At 40.8% G+C, this 19,371-nt stretch overlaps 1 protein-coding gene across 7 annotated transcripts in view; it reads left to right on the top strand.

Annotated features, from left to right (window-relative positions):
* Nucleotides 1-19,371, top strand: part of APBA1 (amyloid beta precursor protein binding family A member 1) — a 266,960-nt gene that overhangs the window by 31,229 nt on the left and 216,360 nt on the right. The gene's annotated exons all lie outside the window — the stretch shown is intronic.

A 19,371-nucleotide genomic window follows, 5' to 3' on the forward strand; every position in this document is an offset into this window, starting at 1 on the left:
TCTGATTTCAAATCACTTAATGGGTTTGAAGTTAGAACTCCAATGATAGCTGGATAAATATAAGCTGCCATCACTGCTGTCCTGATATTTTTGGGGAAATTACTTTATGCCAGGTAGTATTCTAAATACATTCTTTTTATTAATTCATTTAATTTTTAAAACAGTCCCATGAGATAGGTATTATAATTGGCACAATACAGTTGAGGATATGGAAGCATAGTGACCTTAGATATCTGCTCAGTCTCACAGCTAGGAAGTGGGAGGCAGGATTGAAATTCAGCTATAGAGTTACATTCTCACCCTATGCTGCCTCTTGCTTAGTAAATTAAAAGTAAATAAGAAACATTTTGGGAATATGAGTGTTCAGTAACGATTCGTATTTACTTCTGGTTGATAATTGGAAAGATGTTTGAGATTTTGTGTGTTTGGAATCCCTTCTCATACTTAGGAATTTTAGGTTTAAAAGGTAGAGTTAATTTGCAGGTCATTAACAACAGCACCACCCAGAACAGTTGAGTGATTGCTTTTATTCCCCCTCCCTCTGTTACTCAAACAAAAGGTACTTTTCTGAGCCTTTGGAAGGCCATTACAATAGATTAGCCTCTACTAAGTGCCAGGCACTGACTAGAGAACTTGAGGAGGATGAATTATTTAATCTTTATACAGCCCTGCAAGGCCGCTGTTAAAATCCTTATTTTGCAGGTGAGAAAACTGGGGCCTGGGGACATGCTCTCCTGTCCAAGGCCACAGAGAAAGTGCAAGCCCAGGTCTCACTTGCTCTCAGTCTCTAACTTCTCCCCCATAGCATCTCTGAGACTAAGTGACTTGCCCTGGATCAAGATCCTCAAGGCTGATGAATGAGCTTTTGCTTAACCAACTTCCAAGAAATTTTTTCACTGAAGACCTACCTTTATGGGTCATTTCCAAGAAGTGAAGCTCAGGAGAAGCTAGAGATGTAGGAGACAATGAGGAAAGTTAAGATGCCATGGAGAGAAGAGTATTATTTCTACAAAGAATGTTCACCCATGCCAAAGGCAGCCCCAAGTCAGGTGACATCAGGACAAGTGTCCGTTGCATCTGGCCATGTAGAGATCATTGGTGACTTTAGCAAGAGTTGAGTTGTGGGGCTGATAGGAGTGGATCCACAGTAGAACAAGCTGGAGAGCAAATGCGAGGCGAGGAAGCAGAGGCAGCAGGTCTGAATTTTTTAGAGAAGCTTGGCCCCAAGGGAGGGAGCAATTCAGTGGTAGCTACAGGAAGGAGGGTGTGGCTAGGAGGGGGTGTGTTTTTAAAGGCAGGTGATATGGAAGGGGTTTGAAAGTGATGAGCAGGGACTATATACAGGGGAGGATAGCAATGTAGTAAAGAGAAGGAAAAAGCAAGGATCCAAGTTGACCTTTTTCACTTAATCCTACATGATCTAGCCCCTGCCCACATCTCTGACCCATATCCTGGATCATTATGCCAGTCACTCTTGCCCTTGCCTTCCCTTCCCTTCCCTTCCCTTGCCCTCCTTCTTTCTCTCTTCCTCTCTCTCTCCCTTTCTTTCTTTTTCTTTCCTTCTTCCCTCCCTTTCCCCTCCCTCCCTCCCTCCCTCCTTCCTTCCTTTTTTCCTTTTTTCCTTCCCTCCTTTTTTCCTTCCCTCCTTTTTTCCTTCCTTCCTTCCTTCCTTCCTTCCTTCCTTCCTTCCTTCCTTCCTTCCTTCCTTCCTTCCTTCCTTCCCTCCTTCCTTCCCTCCTTCCTTCCCTCCTTCCTTCCCTCCTTCCTTCCCTCCTTCCTTCCCTCCTTCCCTCCTTCCCTCCTTCCCTCCTTCCCTCCTTCCCTCCTTCCCTCCTTCCCTCCTTCCCTCCTTCCTTCCTTCCTTCCTTCCTTCCTTCCTTCCTTCCTTCCTTCCTTCCTTCCTTCCTTCCTTCCTTCCTTCCTTCCTTCCTTCCTTCCTTCCTTCCTTCCTTCCTTCCTTCCTTCCTTCCTTCCTTCCTTCCTTCCCCTACATTAGTATTTCTCTCTCTCATTATTAACTTTATTTCAGATTCACAAAAATAAAAGAACAAAAAAAACCAGCTCAACAAGTTATGGAAACATTACTCATAAAAACTTATTTTTCAGGTACTTTTTTCTCATCTAATTCCAAATGCTAACTCAGTTCTTCTAGTGTTCAGGAAGATACACAGATGAACACAGATTAGCTAAATGGCATAGTTAAGGTCTCTTTATTAATGAAAAAAAATTGAAGAAGAGAAAAAAATGCTTAATTGTATTCATAGCTCACAATATCAAACCCATATTCTTTTTTTACCTTTAGAATTAATATAGTAGCAATGTGGCTTTTGCTACAAAAACATTACAATGCTGTTAACTATAGTCCATAAATTAAATTAGTTATATTTTATGATATATTTATTACTATAGAAAATATATTTAAAAAATATATCTAGCCTTCTTTTTGTTCCCAGACCATGCCAAGCTGAATTCTGCCTTAGGGTCTGTCCCCCCGCCTTGGTATGTTCTTCTGCCAGACCTTCGGAGGCTGACTCCTTCTGGACATGGTGGTTTCAACTGAAGGGCTTTATTGGCCACTCCATATAAAGCAGCCCATGGTACCCTGCTCCAGTCACTCCATCTCATAGCCCAATTTTATCTCCTTCATTGTACATTTCCTCCCAGTCTTTGCTCAAATGGCAACTTCCTAATAGAGCCTACCCTGACTTCTAGAATTGTGCTCTACTACCCCTCCACATACACACTTCCCATTACCCTTATCCTATGTGCATGCTCCCTCTCTCTCTCCTACATAGCACATATCACCTTTCAATACAGTATATCTTTTATCTACTTATCATCACTTGTGTTATTGTCTCTCTACCCCAGCAGTATGTAATCTCCATGCAAGCAAGGATCTGTATGTTTTGATCACTGATGTAGCTCAAGCTACATCAGTAGAACCACACTAGTATGTTCCCATGAATTGACTCAACTTTCCACTATCTGAAATTATCTCTGGTATTTATTTTCTTGCTCATTAGTTATTTGTCTCCCAACTATAATGTGAACAGGGACCTTGTCAGTCTTAATTACTGCTGAACCCCAGCAACAGAACCGTGCCAGTATGTAGTAAGTGCCCAATAAATATTTGTTGAGTGATTGATGGTTGTATCTCCCAACTTGACCGAACTCCCAGGTTTTAGATCTTAGACTTGACCTTAAGCACACCTGACCCAAGACTCTCAACCCAGACCATTTGCCATGCTTTGTCCCTCTGAAAATTTCTAGAACTTCAATATCTTCCGTAACACAAAATATGGATGTTAAGTCCATTTTATTCAACTTTTAGTCATTATATGGGTTCCATTATATCTGATTTTGCTTCGTATAAATTCTAAATGCCTGTAAGCATTTAATAAATATTACTCAAAAAGTAAGCTTAATCATGAACTATTAGAGCTATAAGGAACCTTAGAGGTTACTTCAATCTGTAACATATGTTTAATGTTGGGAATGAGCTAATATTAGCATCAGCTGATAAATCATAATATGAAGTAAAAAGACAACTAAGAACTAAATACTAAATACTTGACACTGACAGTAGATAAGTGAAGGAAACCAGCTTCTGGAATCCTGAAGCATGTATAGGATATGTTTAAGAATTATAATTAGTATCAATTCAGACCCAGCTGTATTTATGCATTTATGCTCCCATTATTACTGGGGTTATGTATTCTGAAGTTACCTTATATATAGTTTTATGCGGTTGATTTTTGGAGTTGTCATCCTATTAAAAAGCTATAAAAAATTGTTAAAAGTCTAAGAAATGTAAGTAAGTTAACATTGGGGAAGATTAACACAAGAAATATGACAGCCTTGTGAAAATATCTTCAAGGTGGAAGGTCCCATTAGACATTTTCTTTTTAATTCACTCTTACATGAGCTCACAGGTATAGAGATTTAAAGAAAAGGTTATTTTGTTTTGTTTTGTTTCTTAAAAAACATGAATTAAAGGTGATGAAGACACCTGCATTTCCCGGAATTTTAAGTCAGCTACTTAGAAGTTTCCTGTGTATTATAATAAGATATTAGAACCATGTCCATTATTTTTCATTATTGGCTTAAGAAATTCCTCTGATTAATAAACTTTTCATTGTAGGACCCAGAAAAACATCTAAGATTAGAGACATCCTTGGAATGTGACACTGTACTCTTAGCTGACTCTGAGTTTGTCTGAATGTTTCTTCCTGTGATTATCTGCAGAGGAGGGGGCTTAGAAGAGGGGTCAGCATCCAGACTTAAAATGGCTCTTACTCACTTTTAGGATGGACATAGCGGGACTCAGGACCCTCATTTCTTCTCTTAGCTATTAGTTTTCTATTTCTGCATAAGAGATTACCACAAATTTAGCAGCTTAAAACAACACACATTTATTATCTTACTGTTTCTGTGGGTCAGGAGTCTAGGCATGGCTAAACTAGGTCACAGGGTCTGACAAGACCACAGTCAAGGGATCCGTCCGGCTGTGTTCTCATCTGGAAAACTAAAGTCTTGACCAGAGAGGAAGAATCTGCTTCTGTGTTCTGTGACTGTCTGACTGAGGACCTTTTGCTAGCTGGAGGCTGGACACCACCACAGAATCTTGCCCTGCGAGCTTCCCCAACCTGACTGCTTAATTCACCCAGAGCAAGGAGAATCTCTCCTGTCTTCTAAGAGTCTTACGTAACCTAATGTAGTCAAGGGGTTGACGTCTCATTACCTTTGCCACATTGTTGGCTTGAAGCAAGTCTCTGGTAGTGCCTGCAGCTCGAGAGGAGAGAGAACACAAAGGTGTGAAGAGCAGAGGGTGGGGTTCATTGGGGTCACTTTAGGGTCTTTCTGTCATTTTCAGGTTTCTCATTCCCCGCTAGGTGCTATCTGCCTTTTCAGTGTCAAATCTTTTGCTGAAGTGAGTGGTGCTATATAATGCGGGAATTTGGGCCATTATTTTTCTAGGTGTAGGACTAATTTGTGTTCTATTTTCAGGCTCCTTTCGTGTTGTGGGATTTCTGTTGTTTACTTTGGGTGTGGGAGAGAGCCCTATGGATAACAGAAAGAAAACAGGGAGTTCACTTTTGAAGAAGGGGGAGTTTGATTCCAGAGTTTCTGGGTAGCCGTCATCTGTGCTTCATGTGGCATTAGCTGATCTTCCACTTGGTTTCTCATTATGTCACCCAAAAAAGTCATTAAGTTGTGATAATAAACTAACACCCACATGGAACACAACTCTAGAAGGAATTCTACAGTCAGGGTGGGAGCTAGTCCAGATGAACTCAATGAGCGTGTCCCATCCTCACATTCTCTGCTTTTGCTATAAAATTAGAATGTCCGTCTTTCCATGCAGGCCAGTTTAAGAAGGATACATTCCCCAGAGATCTAGGTAATGGGAAAACTGTTTTTCAGAATCTGACTGAGAGAAGGGAAAATAAAAACCCCAGGGTAAATCTAACTGAATTGAACTACAATGAACCTAAAAACAGAGTTATTTGACAACCAAGAAAAAAAGAAAGAAAGAAAAAAAGAAAGCATGTGGCTTCCATTTTTAAAAAAAATAGTAATTTTTGAGATAATTGAAAAATTCTCCCATTTAGAGTTCTCACATTTAAAAAAATTAGTATGTTGTATGTTTCTGTTTACATTCTTACTAATGACATGCTTTGAAAGTGCTTTAGGAAATGCCTACAGTTTGCATTAGTTTTTACTCAGAATAAAGAATAGGTCAGCAGTGTGGTATTGTCTAGAGGACTTTGAATACCAATTGGAAGGCACTTTTAAACCCTGACAGCCAGAATTACTGAGATAGAAATCTGCAAAAGTAAGGGCATTGTTTAAAATAATATTCTAAATTTATAAAAGATTTTATCCTATAAGTTCTCTCCCTGGTCTCAGGATTATAAACTTTGGGGACTTACAGTGGGTATCAGTAGGTAAATAAATATGAGAAGAGTTGCCATGAGCCTTTATGAATAATGTTATACCCTAGGACAAGAACAGAAAATCATAACATATCTTTCTTTTCTTAGATTTTTGAAAACTTATGTTCCTATTATATTCCATTCTCTTAAGGAAATTTGGCCAAGTCTTAAGGAACAAATTCATTTAACAACCAAAAACGCCAGGTGCTTCTCAGAAATCATTTACCAAGAGGGCAGCATGTTCATTTACATATTCTTTATTTTGGGGGAGCTGTTTGTTTATATAGTTTAGTTTACTTCTTACTCTCTATACATTTTATTGTATATTTGTGACTCCTACTTCTTAATAGGAAGGACGATATATTAAAATGGACAAATGTTGGTTTGAATTTTATTTATTGTAACCCCATGGTTGGCTTTTATATCATCCTTTAAACATATTAACAGCCCCTAATGTTACTGGATTTTATCTAGGTTCTTGGCTATGCTGCAGAAATGAATTTCAAGAGCATGTTGGGTGTGTTAGGTCAGTAATTTATTCAGATAGGGAGGGAAGAGAAATGGGAGAAAATAACAGAACAGGGGTCCCAGGGAGAGAGGAAGGTAGTGAAAAGGGATAAAGAGGACTGATTTACAAGCTACGATTGTCCATTATAGATTATAAATCCCCAGGTTTACTTGCGTGGCCATGTGGCAGAGGAAAAATGGTGAGAGTGGGCAGGAACGGGCCCAGAGGCAAGAGAGCAGGGTGAGAGCAAGCTCAGGCCTTCCAGTTTTCTTTATAAACTATTAGTTATTCCACCCCTTTGCTATTGGCAGGGGAGGGATTCCAGCTGTTGGCTGTTTTGATTGATTACCCTATTCATCAATCCGCTAGTGAGGACCCAATGATAAAGTCCCTAGAGAACATCTGGGGCTTTTCCTTGCTCTCGGAAGTAGTCTTTGTTCTGGATAGCAGAATCTGGGGGGTGAGGGTCTTCTGGCATCCATCTTGGGGGTTCCTGATGTCCATGTGGACTCTCTGCCAGGTTCCAGATCCGTCTATTAATTCCCTAGTTTACTAGCCTGCTTCATTAATGTGCATTTGTCCAGAAAACAGTTTACTCCAATGCAATAGAAAGTCCTCCATGGCAAAAATCTGAGACAGTACAGCTCCTTTTCCCTTTTTGGTAGATGCTTATGGCTGAAACTCAATTTGTCATCAGTATTACTACATACATCACCGATATTTTTGTTGCACTTCACTGACCTTATAAGTTTGTGAATTATATTTAGAATCTGCCAATTAGTTCTAGAAAAATAGTAACCTCACCTAACAGTCCTAGCAAAAATTTGACATAACCGGTATTTAACAAATTGCTTTTTCCTAGACCTAGAATGACATTTAAATGACATGTTTGAGTCTCTCCAGATTCCAAGTTAATCTCCTTACTCAGTAATTCAGATAAAACCATTTCAGATGATCAGGGTAGCATTGGATATACTGCATCAATAATGTGCTTGAGAATTAGTCTTCTGAATTTATTACCAGAGAGTAATTGAGGCAGTGATAAAAACTCAAGCCCAGCGGCACATGTTGCACCTTTGAATGTAAAACTTCATGGTTAAGTGTTGAGTCAAACGTCTTGTAGTCATCGGCATATGTTTCAAACTTTGTGTAGCACCTCTCTAATAATATGACTGATAGTCATTTTACAAAGAACAAATAAAAAGTTCGAATATGTTTAACAAAATTCACCCTTAGGAGGAGACAGAGATTTTACTAATTGGGTCTGTGCGTGAATATCTCTTAGCCTGATCATTGCCTGATCCCTAAAATTTCCTCAAGTTTTAACAGTAATCAGGCAACCTCAGTGTTTCCCCTATTCATCCATCCAGCAAATGCTTGCAGGCCTACTATGTGCTGGGACCAAGTCTAGGCACTGGGACCTCACAGAGGTCAATACAAACCGTGAGATCCCTGTTCTCACGGAATTTATATCCCGTTTGAGGAGGCACACAATAAACAAAAATATAAATGTTTAAGAATAATGTCAGCTGGAGATAATTGCTCCTGCAGAGAATTCAATGGGGCGTTGTGATAAAGAGTAACGTGACAACCCTGTTAGATTCGTTGGTCTGGGAAGGTCTTGCTGAAAAAATACAGACTGAGATCCCAGTGTCAAATAGGAGCAGACATGGGAAGAGGAGGGGAGAAAGTGTTCTCCACAGAAGGAACAGCTGGTTCGAGCTTGGTGTTGTTAAAGGTGGGAACAAAAGTTCTTTAGGGCTGCATTGTAGTGGGAAAGGGAAAGTTGGTCCAATATAGTGGCCAGAAGGCTCAGAGCCCTGTAAGGCAGGAGATGGAATTTGGGTTGATTTTAAGCACACATAGCACCCAAAGATCCCTGGAAGGTAATTCCATGAGGCCAGTAGAGACTCAGAGACCTGTTCCGAGGCTGTTGTTGTGGTTTGGTTGTTAGCGATTACGCATCTGTGACCTAAGACTGGCCATGACTTGTTTTTCCTTTGAAAAATGGGAAGAAAAACCTTGAAAAATATGTCCCAGTTTGACAGGGGAGAAGGAGAATTTGAAGAACTTTTTCTTTACTGCTGATGTCTATCCGAACTCAATTTCACATCTGGGTTGCTCTGTGTTTATGAAAACTTGACTTGTAAATCATGCTTGATTTTAAAACCTTTGCTCAAGAACCAAGTTTTACTTATGTCCTTTTTATTTTGCTGTGAAAATTGATGTAATTTCTTGGGAATTTGTCTTGCGCAGATTGCTCTCTAGAATTCAGAATGCACTTAGCCTTCACCTGAGGTGGGTCTAGTTCAGGCCTTTTTACCTGCAGGGTGCCCTTACCTGAGTGGGAGTGGGGGTGGAGGTGGGTGGTGCTGGGGTGGGGGTTGGGAGCTGCTAGATTCAACTTCCATTGAGAACAGCGCCAGTACTGAACAAGGACCCTCCTGCTCTCAAAGAAAAGAGCTGTTTTGTGGGCAATTTCTTTAATAATTAATGCGATGAGAATTAAAGAAATTATTGGAACTATAAAAATTGTTTCAAAATTGCATGTGTTTTTCATTTGGACTCTTGGTTAAGTCTGAGCAAATTGTTTAGTACTTTAAGAATGAGCATTGTTTGCTGTACGTATGCAATGTTTTAATCTTAAAGCATACCCATCCATCCTTATGGTCATCTTATGTAGTATAGCCATCCACTTAAAATTCGCTGTATTGTGAATTCATGCTGCTCTTTATTAAAGTGAAAGACTTTGGTTTTCATCAAAACTCAGGTGGCACAATCTCCTAATTTGGGCCTCCAGGAACTTTTTACTTCAAGTATCCCTCAGAAGCAGTTTGCCAGCATGTTCTAAATATGGGTTATAAATGAGTGAAAAGTAGAAAAAATGAGTGATGATTTATGTTTTGCATTGTACATTGCTTTATATATCTAAAATTACTTACACACCCACTCCATGTAATCCTCAAGATATCCTTGTGAGAGAGGTATTACAACAACACACAGAGGGAGAATTAGAAACATTTAAATGACCTCCTCAAGGTCACAAAGCTAGAAACAACAGAATTGTCCACTGGTTTTGTTTCAAACTTGTGCAGGGTATGAGCCTGTGTTCTCCAGGATTGGGGCCAACCACGTGTATCCAAAGAGCCGGGGAGCCTGCTAGAATGCAGGTTTCTGGGCCATACCACAAAACCTCTGAATCAGACTTTCTAAGTTTGGAGTCCGGAAATCTGCATTTTAAAGCACCACCCCCACCCCTGAGCTGATTTTTATGTGCATTAAAATAGAGAACAACTGGTGTAAAGAACAATTACCAAATCTAGTCAGGGTCAGCCCTTGGCAAAATTATGAGGTTGAGGAAGATTATTTTGTGACCCATATGCTTCCCATTGTAAAAGTCTTGTTCTCTTCATGACTTCAGGCCTGTTTCCTTCTTTCTTTAATCAAATCTGCTCTGACAAGAGCATATGCAAGAGCTAAAATTAACATTCGACCATAGGATTTCTGCCTTTTAACAAAAACTGAGTTGTAAGCAAAAATGAAAGAAAGGAGAGAGAGAGAGAGAGGAGAGAACAAGAAAATCGATTAGAGAAGTGGATGAGGCATTTTGGAATAAAGTGAAAATGAGACCTTCCTTGAACCTATAGAATTGCCCTCATATCTTCTATTTCTTTGCAGTCTGGGGTCAGTGCTGGGCTCAATAAATGAGAGTAATGGAAACACAACAGAGTCCCAACCCTCACATACAAGATGCACATTTCAAAACAACTGTAGATGGATCATTTAGGTTTTGGGGTGGAATGCCTGTGAGCCTCTCTTGAACTTGCTCTTTTCCAGACTTTTCAAGTCAACTTGGCCATTTGAGCCAAAGAGTGTGTCAGGCATTTGGACTTACAGTATTAAAGCCTGGGCCTTATCTTTCTAATGGAGCCCTGGGATAGTCTTAGAAGAGGACCCCTAGCTCTGCCAAGGGTGTGGACACTTGACTCATGAGATCATTGTTGCAGAGTTCTGTTGCTGCCTGTGCTACTCACAGAGCCAATACATGCTGTTTCTATGGGCTGTCGTTGCCAAAACTACAGCTGACAATGAGCTGCTTTCCAAATGATTATAGAAAGGTTTGTAGTGAGAAGTTGGGAAATCATATTCTCATCCCTACTGAAACTTCTACTTCCAGAGAAAAATCTTTATCTTGGCAGGAAATTAGTTCATGGACTCTGGATAGGTTGTTCTTGGACCTACAGAAGAACACGTTGCAAGATTTCCAAAGGCTGCTAGGAATAAAAAGGTATGCAGACCAGACTTGTTTTAATTTGCCCCAGATGCTGTTTTTATTGAATGACTTCACAAGCCAGAACTTCTCTCAAGGGCACACATCTCTGCAACTGGAAGAATCCACGATAGGAAGGACCTATCTGTTCTTGTAATGAACGAGGCACAGGCATAGTCGTTTGTAATCTCCTTTGAGGATTTAGCCCTTAGAGTTTGATTCACTTCATTGCAATTTGTAGAGAGGTTTTGCTGGAGGAGATACTTGCCTTTGCCTCTTATTCCCCTGAGATGAGGAACCAAGTTGGCTCACTCTGCTGCATCTTAGTTTCATCATCTGTCACAGGAGGGGATGGATTGATTCAGTGCATCCCAAGCCTACGGAACATCTCCAGATTCCTGGGGTGCACCTCAGACCTACTGCCTTGACATATCAAGGGCTGGGTCCTGGTAACCTATGTTGTTGTTGTTTTTAAAGCTCCCTAGTGATTCCAATGGAACCTCATGTTTGGTGGCTAATGTGTTGGGTGATCTATATTATCCCTCTGGCTCTGACAGACAATGAAGCAACATGTGTCTTATTTATCAGGTTGCCGTTTGAAACAGTAGAACATGGTTTGTTACTAATCATAGTCAACATTGGGTTCCAATTAATTGCTTCATTTCTGCCACACCCCATGGTGTATTATTAGTAAAAAGCAGATTAAAGATAATAAAGCTTTTACCTAAGAATCTTGCTGAGCCTGACTCATTCACTTTTCCTATTATATTCATGAATAATAGTCATAAGGATGGCCAATACTCATTTAGTGCTGTGTGCCTGGTACTTTTCTAAGTCCTTGATATTTAAAAAAAATCATTTTACCCTCAAAAATTTACATGGTGGCACTATTATGCCTTTTATACAGATGCAGAAACTGAGGTATAGAGAGAATAACTGGCTTTCCTATGGTCCCATGGCTAATAAGTATTGGAACCGGGACTTGAACCTGAGCAGTTTGACTCCAGAGCCATGTACGTACTGACTTTTCTATAAAGTCTCTCCATGGATGGCGTTTGTCACCAGCTTGCCTGCTCGTTACTCTGGATTTCTAGGCCAGTTGACAGCAAGGATGGTTGGGCATTACTCAACAAAGGGAGTGGAGGGGCCACAGGTTGGGCAAGAAAAGGTCAGTTTGACAAATTGAGTTTGAGGTATGTTATAGATCTTGAGAAAAGTTGGGTCTCATGGTCAAGAAGCAACATGAACAAAGCAGACTGGAACACTGGTACACCAGAACAGGCATGGGTGACGTAGTTAAGGAGCAGAATGCAGAGTGCCAGGAGTGTGGGCGAGAACAGCCACCATGGGGGGCTGCCTGCCCAGCCCAGATGGAGGAGGAGCCAGCTAAGGGGCGAAGACGGAGCAGTCAGAGCAGCAACAGCACAGCCAGAAGGTACGGTTTCCAGGACTCGAGAGAACACAGAATTTCTCAAATTAAAAACATAAATAATATCACGGCGCATAATGTCATAAAGTGAAAGATGAGGTAAAGATAGTAGAGATCAAGCGTTTCTTTCAGAAAAGAATGTCAGTGATGCTGACGTGCCACACAACAGGATAATGAAATAATATTAATGTGCCATACTTAATTTCATTTCATGTTCTACCTGAAGTGATAGCTGGGGAGGTAGCCCTTAAGAAATCCCACTTGCATCAAGATGACGAGATAGGCAGGTTGCAGTTAAGTTTGCCTCACTGGTGCCAATAACTAATCATTTAGTAGTTCTCTATACATCAAATGCTTTTCCTTACCAAAGCTCTGTTCCCATTTAACAGATCAGGAGACTCAAGCACTGCAAGGTTATATAACTTGCCCAATATCCTACCATTATTAGTACAAGGCAGAGCCCGGGGTGAATCCCAGCTCCCGAGCCTGCGGGGTTAATCACCAGGCAGTACCTCCCCATACTGCTGCCTGTCTCTGCTGCTAGTTCCAGCAGCCATCTTCATTTGTGGAGCCTCATTTTTGTTCACGTGGCCAGACATCCTGAGCCTGCAGGCTTTCACATTCCCCTGTGCGTTTCCACCTGAGATGGAGTGGGGCTAAGTGCCTGGGACGGGACCTGGGGCCACTTTCTGACCCCTGGATTCTCTCCTTGCTAGGGTTGGAGGAGGTGGAGTGGCACAGGATGTTGTCTCTAATGAGCAGTTCTCTAGGGACAGCTTCTCAATCTCACTGCCATGCTGGATGCACCCATTTCTTAGCTTAGCCTGGACATTTCATCCTCTCATTCTCTTGCCAAGCACTGGCAAGGGGAAAACGGGGCTAAAACTTATGCCAGCCTTTGTCCTGGCTTAGAATAATTTAAAAATCCACTAGATCATCTTCAGGAAAAAATTACAAGCCACCAGAATTAACTGCCAGATCTAATTTGGGAGGAAAGCGAGAGAGGCAATTTGGTAACTAGGGCCTAGTTTTCCAGAAGACAGACGGGGCTTTGAGACCAAGACGTCAAGGGAAGACTGTTTCCAGAGCAGTATTTAATTGCTTGTTTTTGAGTGCTGGGAATTTTTTTCCTTTTTTTCCTAATGTTCTACAGAATTCAGGTAACTTTTCATGCCGAAGGCCCAAAAAAGAATCTTTATTTTTGTCGGAGAATTTTGGTAGCTGTGCAAACAAGGAGTAGAAAAATTACTGCCAAATCTGTGTGTGTGTGTGTGTGTGTGTGTGTTGCACATGCAGGGGCAGCCTGAGTACCTCTGTCAACTGGAATAATTAGATCAGAACATGTCCATTAAAACCCAAAACGGAAGAAATGACCATGTGTCAGGCCCAAAATTTTTCATGAAGTAGGTTTTATTTTGTAAAGCAGATAAAATTTCATCTTGGCTTTTCTGTTTGTCCTAATGTAAGTGCAGCAGAGGTGGGGAAGAGTGTTGTGTCTTTGAGATGATGGTAATTATGATGCTTTGCCTTTGTAAGGCTCTTTCTGGTTGTCAGAGCCTGTCTACATGCATTTGTTTTGTTTGAGTCTCACAAAATCCCAGTGAGACAGACAGAAGAGAGTTAATATGTTCTTTACGAGTGAGGGAATAGAGATTCAGAGAGGCTAAGCAATTTCCTCAAGGTCACACAGCTAGTAAATAGAAAATGTGTTTGTAGTATTATGCATATCAAATTTCCTTTCCTAATTTATAGAGATTTCTCCTGTTGCTTTGATACTCCTGTCTGCCTTAATGACCATTGTATAATCACTTAGAAAACGTATGTTTCCAAAGTAATGTACATTGTGTGTTCCTTTTCATGAATATAATTTCTTTTCTTATGGTTTTTCAAGATACAGATTTCCTTCTCTTCATCACTAGATGAATTCCTTGAAAGAGGAAACTCAGATTTATTTCTTTTTAATTGCCCCAGAGCAACAAATACTGTGCTTTGTTCAGTGAATGCTGGCGTGCAGCTCTGTAGTCGGATGCACTCCTCAGAACCTCTGGAACCAAAATGCGTTAGGTGCCTGGCCATGTGCTGAATACTTCGCTAGCTGCTCTACACACTGCTTCACAACTAACTTTCCCATACCCCACTGAGGTAGACGTTATGATCCCTATTTTGTAGATAGGAAGTTTGTAGAAGTTGAGAAACGCTCCTCCTATCCCCAGCTAGGAAGTGGTGGGGGTGTTAGGATTTGAAACAAGCCTTTTGCCTCAAATGTGTTTGTACCTTTTTATCTTTGTAATGTAGCTTAAAAACAAAGGCTGAAAATATTTTGCTAAGAATAACTTAGGAAAAATCTTGAGCATAACCCTTTCTTTGTGTCAGGTCCTTTTGTGACCTGGCCGGAGATCACACTCCTCTTTCAACCTGGAGTCTACCTACCACTTATCCCTGCCTGGTTATACTTGTCACAACCACTGTAACCGGTGGTCTTCCTTCAACTCCCCATTTTTGTTAGTCCGTTTCTATGGTAAGTACCATAGAGTATCTGCCTTATTCGAGTATCTGCCTTAACCTCCTAATACATTATAAGTTTTTAGATGGTTGTAAACTTGTTCTACTTATCAATTAATTAATCATTGCAGCCTCTGGAACTGTGTCTTTTGCACATAGCAAGAATACACTAAATGTTGAATGAATTAAATTGGGTTAAGCAAAGCTAAGTGGTTCCTAGGAAGGTAGCTGGTGCCAGCCCAGCTGTTTCTGTTGGCAGCCATTGAAGAGTTGGAGACGTGCTGCGGCTGCTCTACAAAGCTGTTGTCTGTGGATGGCTGTCTGCTTGTCAAAGCACTTGAACTCTAATCCAGTTCTTTGGACCCATGCTAATACAGCTAGTGCAAGGGTGATAAATATGTAGCATACATGTAGCTATTATCCTGACCCATTGGAGGCAGACATCACTCTTCAATCATGAAACTCTCTACCCAGCATTTCAGGCAGACATTACCAATCAACTGAAGTTGACATTTAAAAAAATTACTTGTAACTCCTGTGTTAGCCCACCCAAATGTGTGAGAGTGTTTAAGCTTGAGGTAAGGCATTGGGAGGCCAGAGCTTTAACATTACCTACTTTGAGTATTTGATCTTCTCATTGACAAGGAAGCACGATTCAAAAGGATGTAGAAAAATGCTCCCAAGTAGCTGGTGTTGACACTTGCAAGGCTGAGCAGAGGGATTGTTTATATGGTTGACAAGAGTGGAGATGGAGTCCCCGTTTTTTCCTCCATCATGTCCCCATATCCTTAAAACTCCCAAGCCTTCAGCTAGTCTGTACTGCGATCTAGGGGGAGGTTATTAGTAAATGGAATCTTTGGCTTTTAAAATGAGGTTATGTGCATGTAGAGTAGTCTAAAATGGGTAATTAGCCCTTTTTTTCCTCAGACCCCTTGCCAGTCAGGTGAAAACCAGGAGCCCTTACTAAGTCCACACTATACTGTGTGTTATTTAATAAATATATCATACTTACACCAACACATCCCCACAAGAACAATGTTTTTTTGAATTTCAGTTCAAGCTCAATGCCCCCCCTGAAATCGTTCCGTGGACCCCTCATCCGGGGACCCGCTGGTCTAAAAGAATTTGGCGATGATGGTAATCCACCTCTCTCAGCTGGATGTAACATCTAGATGAGATGCCATTGTTGGTCATGCAGGATAGATATTCTTAGTTTCTACACTGTGCCCTCTTGGTAGTGTGTAAACCTTCTGTTTCTCCATCTGTTCTAAGCTCTTTGCTGCAGTGTGAATCCTACAAGACAGGAATCATTATTTTTAGTCAGCATCATTGCCCTGCCCCTCCCACCCAGTACAGAGCCCAGCAAGAAGTAAGTGTAAGCATTAAAAAAACAGTTGTTGAATGAATAAGTAGAATTGGCTTCTGGTTTGTTTTTGCAGTCATTACAAAGCCTAGCCTAGTCTAGCACACGTATAGTACATAGTTATTTGCTGAGCTGATGTTTATATTAAAAGCAGGTCCTGTGCCACTGTAGATATCGCCTATTGGCACATAAGAGCTAAGTAAATGGTAGTTCTCTGTATTAACTTATGTCTAGAAAACATTAAAGTTAGTAAGGTGGCATAGTGTGGGGAAAGCCACATATACAATGGGGAAAGAAGAGAGGGAAGTGTAAACATCAGAAAATTAGGGCTCAAAGGTGGGAAGGGGTAGTTGATGGGCCTAAGACCAAAACCCAAGTTCTCAGTTAAGGGTGCTTTTAATTCGATTTGCTTTAGGTAACTGCAGGCAATTACCCTCTAAGTCTTTATTACTGCTTCAAAAAAAAGAGAAGAGGACCCATAGGGGGCCTCTTGAAGGTAAGGGTATTTATAGATGTTCCTTTATATCCTCTTTTCTCTGTTTATGTTCAAGTAACATGTTGGAAATGCTGCCTTTATGGCAGCCTGTGCCTTAAATAAGACTTGTCTGTGCAATGATCCCCATTCTCTTCCCAATCTGTCATCATTCTTCTCTGAATTTTCTTTTTAGCTGTTTTGGCATCTGAGCAATAGCAGTGGGTATCACTTACAGTTTTGCTCTCTGCTCCACCCACCCCCTTTCCTTTTAAGTAATTTGATGATGGTGTAGATTCAAAAATTCCTTTCAATTAAAAAAGTAAACCAAGGAAGCAGATGTGGCTCAAGTGATTGGGCTCCCATCTACCATTTGGAGGGTTCTTAATTTGGTTCCCTGGACCTCCTAGTGAATGTGAGCTATCCCCCGGGGAGAGCTGGCCTGAGCAGAGAGCCGGCCCATGCAGAGAGCTGGTGCAACAAGATGACACACAAAAAAAAGAGACACAGAGGAGAGACAATGAGAGACACAACAAATCAGGGAGCTAAGGTGGCTTAAATGACTGAGTGCCTCTCTCCCATGTCAGAAGGTCCCCATATTGGTTCCCGGTGCCTCCTAGGGAGAAGACGAGAAGAAAAGACAAGCAGACACAGAAGAATGCACAGCGAATGGACACAGAGAGCAGACATCGAGCTCAAGCCAGTGGAGGGGTGGGGGTGGGGTAAAAAAATCCTAAAAAAAATAAACCAGATGGATTAAGAAATACCTAGTCTTGTGTGAATGCATTAGTTTATCCCTGTAGCAGGTTCCACCTTAGTAAACATTTCTATTTTCTACTATTGAGCTCACAGCCAACAGTGTTCATCATTGTAATTAAAAAGATTTTGTGATTTCTTTTCCAAATACGTTACAAAGTGTTCTTGGGGGAATACCACTGCTTTTCAAAAGGGTGAATTGTAGGGTAGTTTACAATATCATGTACTTCCAATTAAGTAAGTGTGACCATCTATTGTGATCAGAGGAGTCTAAACGTAGCAGACGTGGCCTTTTTCTGCCCTACTTTACCTTGTTAACGCCAATATTTTCTAGACCCAATCTAATAATACTAACTAACATTTATTTAGCTCTTATTATATGTCAGGCACTGGGCTAAGTGCTTCACATACGTAACTTCACAACCACAGTATGGAAGAGCTATGGGTATTATCCTCATTTTACGGATAAGGAAAGTTAGTCTTAACCAAGTTTAAGAAACTTGTTCAAGGCCAAACAGTGTGTAAGAGATTCCAGGAAAGTCATCTGACTTGGGAGCCTGGGCTGTCACCACTGGTTAGTACTGCCTCCCATGAGCACAAACAGACCAGTGTAGGTCCATCTGTGTTTTCCTTCATAAGTCAAAAGTGAACATAAATTCCTGGGGGGAAGTGTAAGAAAGAATGGGGTTTTATGTAGGGCAGATACTACAGTGTGGTATTCAAAGCACCTAAGACTTAGGGTAAAGCTTAGCCCTGAAGGTTGGAGAAAGCTTGAATTAAATATAATTTGTTCATTCACCAGTCCTGGCAGTAAGCGTGGATGTTGCTGCTACTTCCCTTTTACCATTTCACAGGACATGATCAAAGAATAAACTAAAGGTTGAATTTAAAAAGAAATAAAAGCTTTGCTAGAATTGTTGGGTTTTCTTTTAAACAACTTCTGCTGTGTTTTTTAGCAATGCATTGGACAGTATAATTTTATTTTTTGATTTTCCATTTATGTCCAGGACAGGAAATCTTCTCTCCATCTGCTTTACCACTAGCTTTCTTGTACGCTCAAGACCATGTATCACTTCTTTTAGGAAGCAGCATGGTATGTGAATAGGTAAGGGCCTTGGCTGGGCTTCCCCTTGCTATGTGCTTTGAGCATCAGCTTCTTTATCTGGAAAAGTAAGTTATACAGTAAAGCCCAGCTCTTAGAGTTCTCGTGACGTTTAGACTAACAGATGTGAAGTGCTCCTCACGATGCCTGCTGGTCTGCAGTAGGTGCTAATGCTCTCTAGTGTCTGCCCCTCCCCTCCTTCCTCTCTTTTGCTCCTTTACACCTCCATTTGCCTGCCTTGGTGTTTTATTCATCAAAAGCAATTCTTGGCTCATGGACAGAGGGCAAGGAGTCTTCTTTGGGCTGTACTGCTGTTCTCGAGAAATGTCAGTCCATTTGTTTGCGTACAAATGTTTTGGTTTTTTAAATGAAATCTAGGGATATGAGTGTGGATTCTTTCTGTACAGATGGACAGTTGTTAAACCGACTGGCAGTACTTTACCCGTATTCTCCCTTCAGGCTCTAGGAAACGGGACCATGAGTGTGTGTTTTCTGGTTCTATGAGTTCTTCTTGAGAATTTCATTCATACATGCAATCATTAATTCATTGAATGAATATGTATTGAATGCTCTCTATGTACTAGTACTCTGCTAAGTATTAGGAATACTGCAGTGAACAAAATAGACTGAACTTCTTGACTTCATGGAGCTGACATTTTCTCACGAAACCTGATAATTTAAAAACAGATTTCATGTAGGCATGCTCTGGACTCTATAAGCAAACACCTTGAAACTCAGCACTGCTGCGAGTTTCAGTGCCTTCGGTAGCATGTGAATCTATTAATGTTCTGGTACCAAGTGGATCTTCTTTAACAGTGACTCAAAGGAGAGAGGTGAGTTTAACTATGAATGGTGCCTCCCAACCACGGAAAGGCCAAATGACGATATGAGAAAAAGTGGTTGGAGAATTGAGTCATCACACAGCACACAATAGAATAGGGAGGCTAAGCTTGAAGCAGCTGGGCTACAGTGCGGAAATTTAATTTCAACAATATATTACATATTAGATTAATTAATGTGATTCATTTGGATT

The sequence above is a fragment of the Dasypus novemcinctus genome, chromosome 8, assembly GCF_030445035.2.
Source record: "Dasypus novemcinctus isolate mDasNov1 chromosome 8, mDasNov1.1.hap2, whole genome shotgun sequence".
NCBI lineage: Eukaryota > Metazoa > Chordata > Mammalia > Cingulata > Dasypodidae > Dasypus > Dasypus novemcinctus.